General features: G+C 33.5%; 1 pseudogene; it reads right to left on the bottom strand.

Moving 5' to 3' along the window:
* Nucleotides 1-8740: 8740 nt before the first annotated feature.
* Nucleotides 8741-14483, bottom strand: LOC149208693 (nucleobase-ascorbate transporter 6-like; annotated as a pseudogene).
* Nucleotides 14484-19306: the final 4823 nt, after the last annotated feature.

Below are 19306 nucleotides of genomic sequence, written 5' to 3'. Positions count from 1 at the left end.
TTGTTCAAGGGCTCGTTTATGAATTTATGTTCCAACAATTTTACAGGTTGATATTTTTCCTGTTTTTTTATCAGACATATGGAAAAGAAATTTGTCTAATGATTTCTTTGCCAATTTACATGTTTTCAATGAGCCTTTCGATACAACATGTTTCATAATGATTTTTTTGAGTATTATAGGTCTTTAGAGGATTTGTTGAAAACCATTCTGATAAATTACAAAATCAATGGGGGTTTCAAATATTCTATAATTTTTTTATAGGGAAACTCTGGAATCATATTCCATTAATAATATTATTAATGCGTTTTGTTGAAGTTCACTATACAATTAGCAACTGGTTCATGGTTTTTTCATTTAAAAAATTATTGGGAATGCAACCACTCTTAAGGATTTGATTCTGTGACACTCGGGGTATGATATCCCATTCTTAGTCCCTTCTCATATTTGGTATGTGTGATACAATTTGTCATATTTTACTTTTTTATTTTAAAAAGGGTTTTTCTTCTATGGTTATCCTCTCATGATTTCAATTAAAATTGATTTGTGGGTTTCCTCATTAGAATTCCTCCTAGGGTTTTCTTCATAAAAGAATTATGAGGGTTTCGTTCTTAAACTATTTGTAGGATTACAAATGCGGACAACACGTTTGAAGAAAAAACCTCGTCGATGTGACATCATAGCTTGTTGTTGATAGGGATAAATTTTATCAGGTGTTACATCAACTTCTTTCCATTTTATTGTTCTTTATTCTTTCAGTGTTTCACTGTTACATCAACTTCTTTCCATTTTATTCTTCTTTATTCTTTATTATGGGTTTTTCTTGACTTATTTTAGCAGAAAAGGGTTTCATATGTGAGAGCCACTTCCTTTATGGTTCAAAAGTTTTGGCTTTGATTGTATGCTCAATTTTGTAATTATTCATATACTTACCATAGTAACTCAAGACACAACTACTTTGAAATTCTCAAAGTAAATTCATTTTCAACATTTCAGTTCAAGGATTGGTTTTATGTATTTGGTGAGGGTATTAACAACATTTTCTTTGTTTACTTTGAAATAGATTTATGTTCCAAACCCCAACTCAAAATTTTCCTCAAAAAGGTACAATAGATTTACCTCTCTAGGTAAGAATCTTCCCTTAACTCTACTTTTCTCGCACAATTACTTAAATGATAAAGAGGATAATGTCGATTAATGATGACCATGAAATCATTTCATTAACTTTGTTTCTTGTAATTGATGCATACTCAGTCTCAAGTTATGTTATTAGTTTTAAGTATTCAATCCTCTTTATTTATTACTCTATATTTGGAGAAATTTGTTCAATCTGACTATAGATAATGCTTAAGCAACTCATTTTAGAGATATTGATATACTAGACTATTTTGTAACTAGGGTTCTTGTAACAAAAATTTATGCATGATTAATATAAATGTTTTAAGTAGTAATTTGAGTAGTCTACTCAATATGTATGCATTTAGTCTCTACAATTTCTTTATTTCTATAGTTATTTCAACATTATTCCTCAACCAAGAATGTTTATGATTGTTCTTTGAATTTTTTTTTAGTTTTTTTTAGTTTAATAATAGATACTCTTCGTATAAAATGGTGCCTAGTTTATTTCAGTTTTTCCTCCCTTATATAATGGTGCCTAGTTTATTTCAGTTTTTCCTCCCTTATTTACATGACTGAAGTCAAGACTTAGAGTCTTCCATAACAGTCTTTATGCAAAAGGGGTATTTGTAAGATACATGTATAGTTAGATTTTGTATCCACCTACTGAGAGGGTTTTACTTAACCAAGTGATAGTGCATGTGTAGTATGCTTAAATATTTTTATTTGACTATATAATAACTTGAAATAAACTCATCTATCAGGTTTATCTATAATTATTGTTCATGATAAAGTAGCAATACTTGTCCAAAATACTATCATATTAAAATTTGATGCTTTAGATTATTCAGTTAGGCATATTCCATATCTTATATAGAATTGTATAGTCCTATCTTTACTATGTTAAAACATTGTCCTATATCTATATATGTTTATTTGGTTTATTATGAAACATGCTTGAATTCATGCTTTACTTCTTGTCAAAAGTTACATGCACTCATGAGAATATATATATCTATATCTATATCTATATCTATATATATATATATATATATATATATATATATATATATATATATATATATATATATATATTCATGCTTAGATAATAGTTTTCCTTTCTCTATTCATCATTGATTCTTGATATAAACACCGACATGCTAAATAGTAAATACATGCTTAGAAACCAAACCTTCCTGACAAAAAATGATTGCAATAATATTTAGACTTATCTAGATGTTTGGAAATATAGCAAGAATCAGCATGTTCCTTCCAACCAGCGAATTTCAACCACAACATTCCCCTTGAGCCTCAGGATTCTCTACTACAAGAAACTTATTATCCTTGGATGATATTATTCCTCTTATCCCCACACAAAGTCTCGCGAGATCCTTCTATTTCCAATGTCTGACCTTTTGTTTCGTATACCTAGGATTTTTTTACAAGTTTCTTTATATATTTTCCAAGCATTACCTTTCTTTCCCCCAATATGTTACCTTTTCCCTCACTGAGCATAATATTTGTCTCTAGTTATTTAGTCACTTATGGTGATAAATCATCCCATAATCTTGGGGAACCATGGAGGTTATAATTGTGACAATTGTCAGCTTAACTAGTCCAATACATGGGACTCAAACCACTTAAACAATTTCTTGACAGCAAAGTAATGTGACTGCTCACATACTCGTTCCCACCATATTTCCACGAAAAAAAAAAAAAAAAATTATTGTTGCCCATATCTATATATATATATATATATATATATATATATATATATATATATATTGAAATGTGCAAACTTAGTCTTCGCCTCATGACCAGTTTTTCGAACCTAAACAATTACAAGATAAAATATAATCATAAAAGTCTTCAAAAAGTAATTGTAATAGGGGTATTACATTTCCCCTCCAGTTAAATTTGAACACCATCCTTGGTGTTTTCTTTTCACTCGTCACTTTTGAAGGAGTGAATGAAATTCTTCTTACATTTTATCTTCTGTCTCCTAGGTATTCTCCCCAAGGCCAAAGGGCTTCGACTACAATTTAACCCAGACAATGGCTGAATTCTAGAGTAAATTTTCCCTCCTCGTTAAAATTTGTAAATGCTCGACTCAGAACTCACCTTCTAGTTCAACATGTATCACATTCCAATCAATGATATGAGTTGGATCATGAATATATTTCTTTAAAAGTGATACATGAAATTCGTTATGCACTTTTATGTGACATGTTAGTGTGATCTAGAATGACACTAGTCCTACTCAGGCTAATATTTGAAATGACCCATAGAAATTGGGTGCCAATTTAGCACATGTTCCTAGCCTTAATGTGTTTTTCTTTGATCTAACTTTAATATAAACACGTTCTCCCACATTGTAGTTCTTGTGAATCCTTTTATGATCTACATAAATTTTTTTCCTGTCTTGAGTTATTTTTAAATTCAAACTTACCTTTCTAACCAATTGCTCCATATATCTTAAGAGATTAGGTCTCAAGCCCAATATTTACTTTGGTTGAATCCAACTCAATGAAATATGACATTTTAGTCCATAAATAAATTCAAAATGACTCTTTTTAAGACATGTCTGATAACTATTATTATATCTAAATTCAAACATATATAAGTAATCCTCCCATTTAGTGAGTTGATACACTACATACATGCAAAACATGTATGTGTATCTGGTTGTTTCTTTCACTCTACCCATCATTTTGGGGATGGTAAGGAGTATTGAAATTAATTTTTTTACCCAATCGTGTGAAAAATTCCTTCCAAAAAATTGATGTGAATTTTTCATCTCTAGCAAAAATGATTATTTTTGATAACTTGTGAAGTCTAAGTATCTCCTTCATAAAAATATCAACTACGTGAACAACTTTGAATGTTGATTGCACTGGTATAAAATGGGATGCCTTAGTCAAATTTTCAATTACAAAAAAGATAGGATCATGTTGTCTTCTAATTTTGGATAACCTTGTGATAAAATATAAGGATATAATTTCCCATTTCCACTCAAAAATGGGTAAAGGATTTATAACCTAATATGATGTTGGTGCTTCACATTAATTTTTTGACACTAAGCATTCTTCTAATTACTCAACCACTTTTTATTTCATCCCTAGCCAATAAAACCCTTTTTTAGTGTTGTAATATGTTTTTGATAGCCTAGATGGGCTAATAGGGCTTCCTATCATGTTTATCTAGGATAATTTGCTAAATTCTATGGAAATTTATGACATATTTTTTTTTTAGAAAGTCAACAAACCATCATTATTTAGAGCATAATCGATCTTTCTCTTGGGTTAGTTCCATTTAACATTTTTTCTTATGATTTTTTGTATTATTGATCTTCTAAGGACGTGGTCACGATATAGTCATTAAAGTCTATTTGAGCACTACCTGTAGAGATCCCATAGATATGATATAAACTTATAGTCAATGCATATGCAATTTCCCTTTATTTTCTTTCAATGTGCGTAATTTCAAAATCAAATTCATTAAAGTCATCAACCTTATTTTCTTTCAATTTAAATCTAAAAAAATATTTCAAGCTGATATAATCAATTACTAATATAAACTTCTTACCGAAAAAGAAAAAGTAATGCTACTACATTTTTAAAGCATGCATTGCTACATCTAATTCTAGGTCATACACAACATAATCCTTTTCCTATTTCTTTATCCTCCTAGATTCATAGGCTATAAAATAGTTATATCGCATCAACACTCGACCTGATCCTTTTGAACAAGAATTTGTGCACTGTATAATCTTTATTGGGATCAACAATCTCAAATATGGGTTCTATCAAGAAAGGGAATCCTGATAGGCCCTGGAAATGTTGAGGCAAATATTATTTGGCATATTCTTAAGAATGTAGCTAATGTCAAATACTTTAACAGAATTACATGTTATTGCCGTGCATTCATTGAAGGTTTCTCCAAATTGGACTACTCTATAGCATCTTTATAAAAGAACCGAGTTAAATTTATTTGGACCCAAAAAAAGAATTTTCAATGGGTCGAGAAATTCGAAATATAACTTAATACGCTATATCACATAAGTAGTGCAGCTCAATCATCTTTAAATTATTTATTTGATATAACTTAATACGGTATATCGCATAAGTAGTGCAGTTCACTCATCTTAAAATTATTTATTTGATTTTCGTGGATTTCTGGTAACTTATTAACCAATTAAACATCATTACATTCACCATGAATGATAAAGCATAGATTGGACACTTGCATCTATATTCTATGAGTTAAACGTGATATTCATTTGCAATTATGCTTTCTATACATGGCCGCAACATTCACAGAAGACCAAATTATTCATGCCAACCATGTGATTCCATTGTCGGTGGGAGAAGGGCTGCTGGCACGAAAATATCACCATCAACTTAGCTACAACCCATTCGCAGTGGGAGGGGTTTATCTCAACCATTTGGCAGATCATTGCTCGATTGAACCTGTTGTGAGAAGCATTGACGGGTGCAGTCTTCTTCAAGATACACAACTTTCTGCGCGATTTGGGAATCTGTGTTGCCGAGGCCGAGGAAAATTTCTTTTGCCATGTGGGTCAGGATTTGAGCACGTTGAATGAAAATGAATGTTCCAGATGCAGTCAGATTTTGTTCAGTAATAACAAACTGTGTTCGGCCCCTGAGTCAATGAGAGTTCTGATACTATGTTCATTGTTTATAGATGGTAACAAATGTCTAACAAAAATTACAAAAAGGGTTATTGGGAGAATGGTCTCTCTTAATGTTCTGGATTTGAGTGGGACGTCAGTGCAGTCATTACCGGAGAGTGTGGGGTGTTTGAAACAGCTAAGATGACTCTTTTTATCAGGTATGCCCATCAACTTTCTACCTACATCTCTTACAAATCTTGGAAACCTGGAGATCCTTGATCTAAGCCGCTCCAGAATCACAAAATTACCATCTGCCCTTCATAATTTGAAATCTTTAAGGCATCTAGCCATGGATAAATGTGGTCATTTGCAGTATCTACCTTGTAGCATCTCAAGGCTCATCTCTTTGCAGGTTTTGACAATGTATGGATGCACCAATCTATGGGAAAAAGGTGAGCCCAAGAAATGGAAAAAGGTGGCCAGCATTAGCGTCTGGCCAACTTAAAGCAACTCACCAGGCTCCATTTAACAAACAATGGGGGCGTTATTAGGGAAGGCACATTAGGGAATATGATTGAAATGAACACCCTCGTGTTAGAGCTCACAAAGGTGAGATCTCTGCTGAGTGACATGAATAATATGTGAAAGCCGAGAAAATTGTACATGGAGTGTCCTGACTTGGTTAGAATGGAAAACAGCTTTTGTGCTTTTCAGAATATGACTAGTCTTATATTATACAAGTGTAATATGTTGGAAGAACTTTCACATCTGCATAAGCTCAACAATCTGCAGCGATTGGAAATAATTGAATGCTCTAGATTAAAGAGGTTTCCTCAGGAATTCGGTGACAAGGAGGCATTTTCTTTATTGAAGATATTTTCAATTGCTGCGTTACATGAACTAGAAGAGTTGCCAATCGTAAAGTAAGGAGATGTCAGTACTTGAAACGTTCATCATAGTAGAATGCTCAGCAATGAAGGTATTTCCAAAGAGTTATTTCAATTTGAAAACACTTCAAATAATAAAAATCTATGGTTGCATTTCCCTGATAATGGAAGATTTAAGAGAACTTAGGGAATCCAATCAAATGATAGAGGTGAAGACTATGTCTATAGAAGACACCAGAGACTCAAGAAATAGGTACTCTCAATTGATGACAGAAATGAAAAGTAGGCTCTACAGAGAATTTTGGAGCAATAATGATGTGTTCCTTTTCTTAGGAAGTCTTTATACACTTCTATATATGGTGACTTCTAGGAAGGGTAGTCCATTAAAATTGACTAATATAGACCAATCAATACTCAAAATACATAATAGTCATAAGCAAAAACATATATTCCTCTATTATGTATATTTATTTACTATGTGGTTTTGAGTGCCGTTGTTGGAAAATATAATCATTAAATTAAAAGATATATTCATCTATTATGTATACTTATTTACTATGTGGTTATTATGTATATTTATTTACCATGTGTTTTTTTGAAAGACTCTCATGTCATTTTGTTACAATTGCCCTGTACACTTTAAAATCAACCTATCAATCAAGTACATGGTTGGTGTATATACTAGCAATTGTCCCAAAAGCTACAAAGAGAGGCCGATAAGATTATTAAATTGGAATTGTTGAATTGGAAAAGTTTTAATTTGATTAAAATAATAATTTTTGCATAAATTCCTACTTAATTAAAAGTTTTCTTTTTGGATACTCCCAATATTTTTATATGGGAAGTTTTCTAGAAGAGATGGAGATGAGTAATTTGAGCTAGTTAAAGTCTTTCTAATTGTTTTTTATTATGGTAAAATTATATTGATAATTCATTGGTTTTACTTTCCAAAACTTGAAAGAACTTGAAGAGCAAATATAAAATTACTTTATGGGATTTGATCCCAAAATCACTTATTTGAAAATACATACTCAATGAAATGTTATTTCGTTGAAACTCTGCACAAATGTTCGATATAATAAAGTAAGTCCAAAAAGTTGAAAGGCTACAACTAAAACTATAAACAAAATGTGTGAATGCTACCTACCCCCAAGAGAACTACAAATGATTCTGTGATGAAAAACGGAAAAGCATATACCTAGGATGAAGCTAACAATAGTAAGCATATTTGATCATGATGCATAAAATGCATATGAAAAAAATCCCCCATATGTAGAACATAATAAAAAGTACAAAAGAATAGATGACAATGCCCAAAAGAAATCTGTGATACATTACATGGAATTCCATCTGAAAAGGCATACTATATTTTTCGTTACTTTTCCAATGTCATTTCATTTTTGTTGCAATAATTTCCATGCACTCATTTTGGAAGAAAATCATGAAGCTAAAGTTAATGGTAAGCGTAAAGTGCCCTGTCAACAGGAGCTGAAGCCTTTATTTCAAAGGCAGACAACGTTTACCGAAAGAATTATATTTTAAACATGCTATGAATAACTAATAATTCTCGCATTATGCGTGGAGAATATCATAAAGCAATTGTATTGCTAGTTCCTACTAATGCCTTTGCAAGGGGGCTTAAGATATCATTACTATAAAATGACTCTATATGCTCTCGAGTTCCAGATAAATGCTCATTGGCTCAATTTGAAGCACCAACAACAAAAACATTCTGTTGCATCTTCAAAAGTACTTACAAAAATAAACTACTCTATGCAAAACATGCCTCTTTTGAATTGGAGTCAAGATAGCATATTGACCACTCTAAGAGTCTGAAATGTACTTTTCCTTTTCATTATTCTCCTTTTGCTACTAGCCAAGAGCGGTGACCTTGAAGTGCTTTGAAAATGATTGACCAGGGCACAGAGGCATCCATTTAAGATAATTCGTGAAAGCAGTTCCCTATCAAAGTGATAGATATAAAATATAGACATCTTAGATTTCACATTGTGAAGTTGACTCTTTCTGAATTTAAGACACTCTAATTATTCTCCAAATGCAGCTATTGATAAAACAGAGACCCCATCTCTAAAATAGAGTTTCATCCTCAAACAGATGGGAAAAACATGGTCAGGTTGAAAGGGAGAGCATAAAACTCTTCACTTCTAGGATCGGTTTTGAATGAACAAAACTTATCCCACCAATGATGGCCTCTGTCTTTCCTTGTTGAACATTCCCCCATATGTAGAGTGTTATCCAAAAACAATGCTACACTGCCAGCAACTAAAGGTGGTGACGAGAAAATCACATTGATAATGTCATTGAACTGTTACAAAATCCATTCAAAAATGTTTAAAGTTAAAAACATTGAAATTTGAAGAATGAAGGGAATGTTGCCACAATGAACTGCTAGCCAAAAAATTTCAATTTAGTCCCTGAAAGAAGTTGTAAGAACCGTACCCATCGTCCATGAGTGCGGACTGGACCATGACCAGAAGAAACTGTAAATTCATTGAAATACTATGCCACTGATAATCCCAAAAACAGAGAGAAGCCCAAGATGAACTTCATCCTGAAACTATTTAGATTGCAAAATTGAAGGAAACTGAGACCCCCACGAGTTTCTCATCAAGAATACAAAAAATTTTAGACATGAGGAAAAACCCAAAGAATTGTTGTTCTACCCTACAATTTTAAAGCTGCATCGTACAAACTGTCTGCCAATATAGGTACCCAATGAATTGTTGTTTTACCCTAATATGTTGAAATTGCATTGTACAAACCAGGTGTCTACAATATGAGTTAACCTTAAGGTTTTATGCATACATCCATTATACATTACGACAACAGTTAAGATACTACTAGTTGACTAACTTTGCAGCTCAGCACATAGGATTTGTGTACACCGTATACATACCAACATAACCAAAGAGGAGATAGTACATGACAACGACAATGGGTGCTGGAATAGAAGCAAAGCTTGGTCCAAATTTGCCTGGAACACATTAACATGAAATTAGCAATGCAAAATCCTAGACTAGGGAATAAACCCCAAAATGAGAACAATATCCCAACTTGAGTTGATTATCACCAAGAACATAGAAGAATATCATAAATCTTGCTGATATCTGGATAACCCTGCGACTCCCAACTCATGTCAACCCTAAAAGACCAGCATTCTCACTGCAAATTCCAAGATAAGACAAATTTCAGAGCTAGTATTGCCAGAAATGGGTCAAGTTTCCTGGTTCTTACACTGATACTGTGGACCCATTTCCAGTTCCAAACATCCCATCCAATAAAATTCCAATTCCCTGTAGAGAGGACCACTACATTCCATCAACAACAATGATACAATCTTCCAATTACCTAAAGCCATAAGGGTGAAAGCAACGAATCCATTTCCTTACCTGCCAGCCTATACCACAGTTGATGATAGATTGAGGGGGAGGTGTGGCACTTGCAAACCTTGAAACAACATAGAATGCACAAGTAGACTGCAAATTTATGAAAGAAAAAAAATAGTAGTCAATACCCAATTTTGTTTTTAAATAGAAACCCATAGATAACTATCAGAAATATCAACGAGATAAAGAAAATAAAAGAGAAGAAAGTATATCTGATATATGGAAAGCAAGCAGACCTCAACAAGAGACACAAATACTGCAGCCATCATTGCAAAAGACTGTCCTCCATCAAAAACAGGTCCTCCCCATTGAAATGGATATGGAACACTTATCTTGCAGAATAATAAAGACCATGCTGAGGCTTTGCATGAGAAAGTACTGTATGAAGTGACATGACAATTAGTATGCATGATTCTTGTAAGAATGCATACCATTTGGCACCACTAACTAGTCTACAACAGTCTGTTCAGCAATGGGCTTGGGTTCTTTGAGGGGTATGCTTGTATGCTCCACCTACAGTGAGAATATGGGCATATGCCCACACAATAACAACTGCAATTATGATGGCAAAACGCTCAAATAAAGGCTTCTTACGAGTCTTGATATGTCGACCATACTGAAAGGGAGGACAAAAGAGTTTAATCAGTTAGTTTCATTCTGCAACAAATTAGCGCCACAATCTTTCCAATTACAAATCATTTAATACAACAGATTTAAAAAAGCATGGAAAGACTAGGAACAGGATATACGATATATATCTAGAGAGATACACTCTAGAAGTTTACACATAATGGTAATTGGTTAATTCCTTACCTGTGAAAAGAAGACCAGTGCAATAAGTTGTGGAAGCCCTATTTCAATGCACTTCCCCACCTGTTAATAACATCAGAGTACAACACTTCATTTGACTTTTTTTCAAAAAAAAGAGGATATATTTTCAAACAAAACAGAAACAAATAGAATAGATATTACAAAATATACATCCAAACATAAATTTGAAGGCGGGTAATATGGATATCCAAACGTATGGGTGTTTGGTTAACAGAAGAAATTCCAAGTTTGACGCGAAAAACCTATCAATCTATTGAAAATTGTAAAACTGGTTTCGATAGGACCCAAAAATTATTATTGTAAATGCAAGTTTAACTGGTTGAAAGTTAAAATAAAAACTAAGAGTTGGGCTATTAACTAATAGTTGAATAAACTGACATGATTTGGTTGAAGACATATCAGGTCAATTTTAGTGAGTTAAAGTTCATTGAATTGACAACACTTTAGTCAGGTCATTCTTATGCTAGTCACTAATACTTTTACTGCATGCAAATATTTCTGAAATCCATTTGAACCAAATGAAAGGACTTCATCTATGCTAGCTACTCAAGCTAGAAAGTGTATCAGAGCAAGTAAAATCGAATCCACTGGATTCAAAAAGATTCAGTAGCTATGTCATTTAGTCATTATAGCGTAAATTTTCACAAGAGAAGTTTCAAAACAAACTGAAAATAATTCTTTTCATAACTTAGCATGATCCATTTCTCAAAGAGTCTAACTCCGAACACTGCTTATTACTAATGTGGTTATTATTAATAAAGATTGTACATAATATGCTATTGTGTTAAAAGTTTAAACCTTAAATATATATTAGACGATATAATTAGGAGTAAATGAGGACTAATCTAAGTCAAACATTTCTGAAACATTTTTCATTCATAATACATTTCCCAAAAACATTTTCTGTTTCATCTAGTTTATGCAATATATTTCATCCTGAGTATCTCTGTAAAAGCAGGTGTTAAGTTCCAACCAAATTATCTGTCTTGAAATCACCTACGATGCAGAAAAGCACACACTTCCTCCATTCAAAAGAAGAGTCTGCAGATATCAAATCAAAATATCTATTACTTCAAGATAAATGAAAGTCCAACATATGGACCCTGTTTAATAGAAATCGTCACCAAGCCTGTAATTATCCAAGCAATATGGGTGCTAGTCAAGTTAGCTAGCACACTTGAGCAGGTCCTTCTGTTCCAAACCAGTTGTAATCACACTGTAATTTTGAGTACCCTGCAGCTTTCCATATTAACTAACAAAAATGCTGGACTAGGGTACTCAAGCTTAGGAATTCGATACCCATATAACTCAAATGAAATTATGGCATTCATTGAAACTTGAAGCATATGAATTCTATTCAAGCAAATAGAAATTTGTTTAATACCAAGTGAGTGCAATAGAGATCAGCTTCTGAAATAGAAGTTGTTTAAGCCAAGTGAACATAACAGAAATGGTGCTCAGTGTCCACTTACCCCCGGGAACCCAAGTTCATAGAGCCCAAGAGCAACAAGAGTTACTAGCGGAACTGCTGAAAGAGGACTCAGATACCTGACACGCACCATGCCATCAAGACAACAAAATCAGGATATACAGACTGTAAATCCTTAGTACATGTAGAAAATTTGAATGAAATTACTTGAGAAAATGCATAGAGATCAAACCAACCTTAAAACAACAGCCCACAGACCACTGAATCCCAGGATGATTTGCAGTGTTTCGACTTCTTGAACCAAGATTTGATCTACTTAAATATGATCGACTTCTACTTTTGTTATCATATATATGAATACTTCTATCATAAAACTGAGTGTTTGCAAGAGGTTGCATAGATTTCAGGGAGCCCATCTACTAAAATAAGAGTAGAATGGGTACGCAGTAAAGAGATAATTTTGATAAACATGTGCCATACAAGTAGGACAACCCATAGTGAGATTGGAATGGAAACTCATACCATACAGGTCGGGCAGATCATAAAGAGACCCAAATTAAAACTAATGCCATAGAGGTGGAGAAAACAGTAAACTACAGTGGGATTGGAATCGAAACTCATGCCATAAAGGTGAAGCTGACCACAGAGAAACTCAAATTGAAAATTATGCTATAAGAATGGGGCAAACAAAAGAGAAATTTGAATTTAAACGTATCCCATACAGGAGGGGAAGCCTAAAAAGAGACTTGAATTGAAACTTGTGTCAGGGAGATGGACCAAACCATAGAGTGATTGGAATTAAAAATCAAGCCATAGAGGTGGAGCAGACCAACTGCGGCAACCCAGAAAGAGATTTGAATTGAAAGTTGTGTCATACATTGAGATGAACCACAAAGAGACTCAAATTGAAACGCATGCCATACAGGTGAAGCGAACCATAGAAAATTGGAATTGAAACTCGTACCATACTAGTGGAGAAAACCACAAAGAAATTGGAAATGAAACTCATCCATAAAGGTAATTAAATTGAACTGCATACGATATAGATAGGGCAGAGCACGAAGAGAATGGAAATTGAAATCATGTCACACAGGAGGGATCAAACCATAGAGAGATTGGAATCCTAATCATGGGATTGCCAGGTCTAGAAGCAAAATTCTGCTCTGTGAGCAGAAGAGGAGTGCTTCCAAATTGGATGTCTAGTCACTCAATTTCAAAAACCTTTTCTGGGGCAAGTGACATAGAGATAATCCTTCAGGGAAATGTTTTTTTCTAGGTATACATCCAAGATTTTATTTGGATAACTTTTCATTGCAGGGTTGATGCATATTCATTTGAAGATGGGGATGGATTGACAACAATGTGCCTTTCAGGATGTGAAAGGTTTGTACGACCTGAATGCTGCACAAACTTTGCAGGTGACAAGAATGTACCATGGCACACACAAACTATACTAACCTAATCTCTACTATAATTGTACAAGAATCCACTAATTGTTTTCCCATTTGGGCCTAGTCCAGTAGTTGAAACAAAGGGCATTTTGGGCAATGAGGATTGAGTTGGAGGCCTTTTATCTTCAGAAATATTTGGATTACCTATTTTTTCTGTTGTAGCATTTGAAGCAGATACTTGTTGTGAATATTATACAATGTCCTGTTAACATCCTCACACAAGGATGGAGGCATTCTGGCGACCTCTTTCCAGCATGAGGATGAAGAAACAGAGGCATTCTGGCTACCTCTTTCCAGCATGAGGATGAAGAAACAGAGGAGTTTGCCTTCACCTTTTGAAAATCCCATAAAATAACCTCGTGCAAAAGCCCCTCTCTGTCTTTGACCTTCCCACCTGTAACTAGAACCTGTGACCCACAGGTGAGCAGGTAAGGGAACATGTGTCTTTTCTTGGCCAGCTCTGGCAAGGGTGCAGAAATGGATGTCCCATTTCCGATTGAAACCCATTATGACCCACCAGCCATTGATGCCACTGATGATCAAACAATAGAAAGTATCGTCACAAAAAAGCAAAGTCATTCCCATATGTGGCCGCACTACCCACAAATCCTTGGGCATGGTTCCTGCAATACGCCATGACCTGTAAGTGGAATCATATATTTCAATTATATCGCCTTTCTGATCACGGGGTCGGCCCACGGCCACCACTTTGTATGCACCCAGCAGAGCCATCGAATCGATTTGTTGTATCCAACGAAGCCACCAAACCGAAAGAATTGTAAATGAGACTATGGTTATAACAATGCAAATCAAGATTTAGTGTGACGGTCAGTAACATCTAATGGTTGAAAAGCATTTAATCGTCTAACAATCTATCTGATGATCAGGATTATGACAGAAAGGCAATTGGGGGAGTTGATTTCAGAGGGAAATGCCTTACGGCGTAATTATTTATTTGATATAACGTAATACGGTATATCGCATAAGTAGTGCAGTTCACTCATTTTAAAATTATTTATTTGATTTTCGTGGATTTCTGGTAACTTATTAACCAATTAAACATCATTACATGCACCATGACCTTCAAGACAGACTGGGTTTGTTTGCCATTTTCAAATCCCCATGCGTCTGAGTCAAAGGACCATGTGATTTTGCAACTCTAAACTGCTCATTTCTTTTTATTTAAACATGTTCATGTTAATATCTTCGACTCTTAGCATTTTTCCTTCGAGTGTTTTTAAATTATGTGATGTTACATATTTTTAAAGATAAAATTATTTTTCTAGTGTGAAATTATTCTTATGAAATCATATCGTAAGTAAGCGAACATCACATATGCATTTCATAAGTTCAAATAGAAATCCCTATAAATTATTTACAACTATCTATGTCTTCTTAATTTTTAGCTTGTAGTATAAAAACGTGGCACGTACATGGCGCGTATATGTATATATATATATATATATATATATATATATATATATATATATATATATATATATATATATATATATATATATATATATATATATATATATATATATATATATATATATCATTTTTACTTATATATATTTGGATGGAAAGTATTAGAAATTTAGTAGAAATTTAGAAATATTAAATTGGGTAAATTATTTGGCCTAATAACTAGGCCTGGCCCGAAGGAGTCTAAGAGAGTCGAACCTGTGATAGACAAGAACTAGCAACAATATCAAAGAACTTCAGGTCTAGCTCCAAGCCACTTGAGCTAACACTAGCATACATACTTGTATTATTTTAATTTTTTTATATGTTGATAGATATGTTTATTTTGGAATAGAATTTGTAGTATTCAAATTTAACTATGCATAATTACTAGGTGTAATATAGGGATTTATTTTTTATAAAATATTCTAAAGTATTCTTAAAAATAGTCACGTATAAAAAGGTTGAGATTTATCTCAAACACTTTCTGCCTATATAATTCAATTGAGTAATTAAGAAAAAATTTCATATGAACATGGGATATGAATATTATGTATAGTATTTGGGAGGTGGTATTCATAAGCCATGGTATTGTAACATAGTCTATAAATAAATTATGAATCTCCATGATAAAATGAGAGAAAATACACCTAATTAAAAATTTTATTACATGTTTCTTAAATGTATATATATATATATATATATATATATATATATATATATATATATATATATATATATATATATTTCTATATATATATTTCTATATATATATATATAATTAATAATATTAATTTGAAATAAATTTATAATTTTGTATTTCTTTTTAATGATATATTATGATTTAAAAGTTATATTTACTAATATTTACTAATCATTTAATTTATATAATATATGAGTGGTATGGTTCTTTTTTAGAAACAATTAAATTTTTATTAATCAGACTCAAATTTAGCTGGTGCCATTACATTCAAATGCATCAATACTTCCAGAGTCCTCCAAAATTGATTTGACCATTTTCTTTTCGTATTCAAGGATATGTTTTCCAAATTAACTATAACATTTTTCTTATAACTTCTCCAAAAATCCCCATTGACATTAAAAAAACTATGTAACATAATAAAACTAAACCATTGAAAGAAAACTGCCGAGAGCCCTCCTTATGAATCCAATTGTATTCTTTGATACCCGCATTGTCTGCTTCCTCTTTCTAGAGTGACACGTTTTGACCCTCCTCCTGCTCCGACATCGACTCTTCATTTAACAAGTTAGGGAGTGCACAGTCGCGTCCACCTGACTCTGTGTTGTTGCTCAGCATGCTCATGGAGACCAAAAGGTCTCCTTCAAGACATTAATGACATTCGACTCCACCTATACTATTGAGTTATCCAATTTGAAGTCCAAATTTTCTAGCTTAGTCACAATTAAATCAACCACTGCCTCAATATTTTCGACATCCATTTTTTAACTTCCAAGTTGTCTTGTGACCAAAGAAAAGCACGAACGAGATTTAGAGATAATTTTGTCCCTAATTATGTTAATTATCTCCTCAAATTCATATTTTAATGCATGCACCTACTCATCTAAAGAATTATCAATGCATTAGGCCATGAAGCAGAGGTCATACCTTCAACTCGAAGAAATGTAATAGAGAGCCACTGTATGAAGGTATGACCTCTGCAACTTGCAAAGCCAACCCTTTATATCGACATTTTGCTCCATATTGACGATAAGATAAGTCCATTCACATTTATTGTTACCCTCCTTCCACTACTCCTAGAATAATTGTAATTTATTTAATGCTTCCCCTAGTTTTATAACATACACAAACGTGTGTGACTGATCCTAATCTAAGATGGTACAAGTAGATCTTGTTCTTTTGACCGACTTTAAAACTTGGTCGACAACACTTCACCTATTTGGATACTCATCAAGACTATTCATGTTATCCCACCTATTAACTTGATATGTGGGATATAATAGCCTACAGTAACAATAACCTAGGCTCCTTAAAACCTTGGAGTTATTACTAAATTTATTCTGCCTCTCCGAAACATATTCTGCCTTAATGGCCTTCACCCAATTTTAAGTCCTTAAGATGTATGTAGTCATGGGAAATGATGCATTGATAACCTTCCTTGTCCCTCTATCAAATTTCCTTGAGCCAAATTGACCCTTATATTAGCTTGGTTATCTTCCAATTGATTGTTTTCTCGTTTAATATGGTAGAAGTCAAGATCCTCAAATTTATCCATAAGGAGTTGTATTCTTTGACACATTGGCATCAACTCGTTTTCCTTACAATTCTTCATTTTGTAGCATTTTTGGATAGTGATGAGAGAATCTCAAAATATACTTAATTGATGGATTCCCTCGGCCATTTCAATCTCCACCCCTTTCTAAAGTCCTAATACTTCCGCCTTGTTTTTTGAGGCTATACCCAAAACCCATGCAAGCTTTTTCTCAATTTCTCCATCAAGGCAAAGGATAGCCGCCCTCACTACCTCCTAATATATAAGTCATATGATCAAAGATATATACTAGTATATAAGTCATATGATTAAAGATATATACCTTAACTGTTTAATTGAAATTAATTTTCTATTTGATTCTAAATAACTCCCAAATTTATAACACTAAAAATTAAAAGTTGTTCGGGAAGGCTTATAGTTAAGTAGTTGCGCGAGTTGGCTGATATAAGAAACGTTACATTGAACATGAGTCGTTCAAGAGAGTTTAAAATTTAACCACCTAATATTAATTTAAAGTTAGCACTTACATTATAATGATGTTCAACAAAGTTAGTCGAGTTGATTGTGGGGTAAAGGAAACTTTGCTAGTCTTGAAAAAGTACTTCCCTACACTCGAATCTCGATAAATAAGTTTATTTTTAAGGATTATTTTAATGTATGGAAACACCTGACATGACCAAGGAATATCCAAATTTCAAGGACACAAATTCTTGACAATTTCAGTTTTGTTGAGACAAAGTCGAACACATTTGTCTAACACACATGAAATGTTTGACACTAGATATGAAAGATAATTGTGCGATACATTTATTATTCACATGATGTACATTTATAATAGATTTTCCATGATCCTTGGATTCCATATTCCAAGGTATCTTGGACTTCCTTTGACTCCTCATATTCCACACCAGCCCTTAGAGGATTAGGTATCCAACATTCCGCCCATTAATCCGAAGAGGTGTGCATGAGTCCAAGAAGAGAGTTGTAATACAAAATGTACAAAACTGCATGGAAGTACTAGGTCGAATGAGCTCTCTGAAATGTTGGCATAAGGTGGGGGTTTAAGGATGACCACCAACATTGGTCTAGTGTAGTTCCAGGAACTCTTCCAAGTCTGACAAGAAGTTGGAATCTTTTGCTAGAGGAAGTGTCCCTAATGCTTTGTAGAGGGAGACCTTCAACATAGAAAAGGGAGCTCTGCAATCTACGGTGGTTTAAGGATGACCACGAACTCTTGAATCCTTAATTCAATTCTCAGAACTCTTCCAAATTTGGAAAGACACTGAAGTCTTCTGCTAGAGGAAGTGTCCCAATTCTCTGAAGGCAGAGAAACTCAAAATAAAATGATAGGTCTCAACCCCACATATATGGTTTAAATCTGACCACCAACCGAAGGAATGCTCAAAGGAATCTCAATCTCTGGCTACAACTCTGAATCTAGTGTGGCAAGTTGTGGCTCAAATTCGCTTGATGTGGCTTTGAAACTTATAGATGACCATCACTTCCTATCCAGTCAGATACAAGGTGAGATGATGAAGAAAACTCAACTGCAAGACTTTTCAATACTCTAAAAGAAATTTTGACATATGACTCAAATACTTTCTTGGTTGTTGAACCCCATTTCCAAGAAGTGATCCATCCAAGGTGAATCTTTGTTCTTGCAGGAGGCTTGTTTTGGAAGCATATGTTTGAAGAATGATTGGTTTTATGACAGTGCTCACATGGATGAAGATAAAAACAATGATCTTCCATATGTTTGACTTGGTCACAATGTTGGCATTTAACATTCTGTTGTTGTTGTGGCAAAGGAGTAGAAAGTGGAACATTTGGAGGTGAACT

The sequence above is a fragment of the Pinus tabuliformis genome, chromosome 1_2 (genome assembly GCF_031772625.1).
Source record: "Pinus tabuliformis cultivar Carrire ecotype Pingquan chromosome 1_2, CPIR1, whole genome shotgun sequence".
NCBI lineage: Eukaryota > Viridiplantae > Streptophyta > Pinopsida > Pinales > Pinaceae > Pinus > Pinus tabuliformis.
The sequence above is the reverse complement of the archived record's forward strand: the minus strand, read 5'-3'. Positions and strand labels throughout refer to the sequence as shown.